Here is a 1,314-nt window from a genome sequence, read left to right as displayed (position 1 = left end):
GGGGGGGGGGGGGCTGGGAGAGCCCAGACGCTCTGAAGAAAGGAGAAGCTGGAGGGTCAGAGCAAGCCTCACGTTTCGCGGTCCCAGGAACACAGAGGCTCAAGGGCTATACCTGTAGCAACCGGTCCCGCGGCGGGTGGCAGGGCGGCTGGCTTTCCCACCTCGAAGCTAGGCACACTCCCATCCCCGCCGCATGTTCGCCGCGCGGTCTCCAGCGCGCTCACCGCCGCCACCACCGTCGTCTCGGCTTTATTTACCCAGACGGGCGCGCGCGGCCCGGGAACAGGAATACCGAGGCCTTCTCATGTTTCCTGACTGCCTGGCCCAGCCGGCGAACATCCTGCGAGCGCAGTATCCATGTTCCCGGGCGGGCGAAGGGGAAGCATCCGCGCCCGCCCGGCCGCGGGAGCTGCTGTTAACCCCTAGCGGAAAAGCCGCCGCCGGAGCGCCTCTGGGGAGCCCCCGGCCGCGGAGTCCTCCCCAGTCGGGCGCAGCTCCCAGATCCCCTGGCCTTGCAGTCGCGAAGCAAAAGGGGCTATTTCCTTCGCACTTATGCGAGAAATTGGAGAAGCCGCCGGGAGCGCTCGGCTCAGGCTCCGGGAGCTGAGAGGCTGTGGTGCAAATCCACTGTCTTAGCTGGTCGGAGTGCTGGAAATTTCACCGCGCGTGGCTAGTCGGAAGAGGCCACTGTGACGCGCCCTATATTTTCCTCTGGATTAGCTGAAGTTAGAAATCTGGTTTGCGCCTACAACGCAGGAGCCTATTGCTGGAGGTTCTTGTGTCCTGGGAGACTCTTTTCTGGTGTCACTGGATTTCTTGAAGTCCTGGCTGTCTCAGTCAGGGCCACACATACTCCCAGCGCTGAAGAGGATGGGAGAAGGCAAAGATGGGTCAAGGTCAGCCCAGGTGCCCAAGCTAGAGTGACCCAGGTGTGAAAGAGCCCAGAGCCAGCGATCTGTATATATTAAAGAGAATGGAACTTGGAAAAATCTCGAGCTAGGACATAGTGTAAGGAGAGAGAATGTCTATCAGATTCTTTTATCGATGGTATTTTGCTACCCACCAAATATGAGCAACCACGCTCTGGCTTAGGTGTAACTGTACGCTTAGAATTTCTGGCAGCTAAGAAGATCCCTGAGAATCTGAGTACCAAGTCGCCTGCCCTCTGGATGCCGGTCCTGCTGCCCCTGTGACCCTTTTATCTTTTTTTAAGAGCGAAAGTAGATTCCCCCAGATTTAAAAGACATAGCATTATTTGTCCTTTTATTTTCTAAAGATGACTGGCCAGTTCTGAGGTAGAGGCCCACCTAAGCA

At 57.3% G+C, this 1,314-nt stretch overlaps 1 protein-coding gene across 2 annotated transcripts in view; it reads right to left on the bottom strand.

The window, feature by feature from the left end:
* The window catches only part of Mkx (mohawk homeobox), a 67,140-nt gene extending 66,417 nt beyond the window's left edge, over positions 1–723 (bottom strand). Inside the window, exon 1 of one of the 2 annotated variants that reach the window (XM_048809163.1) lies at positions 113–723. The gene's annotated coding sequence lies outside the window, so the exon portion shown is untranslated. The remainder of the gene's footprint in view (positions 1–112) is intronic. The other variant, XM_015483501.2, reaches the window with a different exon arrangement.
* Positions 724–1,314: the final 591 nt, after the last annotated feature.

The sequence above is a fragment of the Marmota marmota genome, unplaced genomic scaffold (genome assembly GCF_001458135.2).
Source record: "Marmota marmota marmota unplaced genomic scaffold, marMar, whole genome shotgun sequence".
Classification (NCBI taxonomy): domain Eukaryota; kingdom Metazoa; phylum Chordata; class Mammalia; order Rodentia; family Sciuridae; genus Marmota; species Marmota marmota.
The sequence above is the reverse complement of the archived record's forward strand: the minus strand, read 5'-3'. Positions and strand labels throughout refer to the sequence as shown.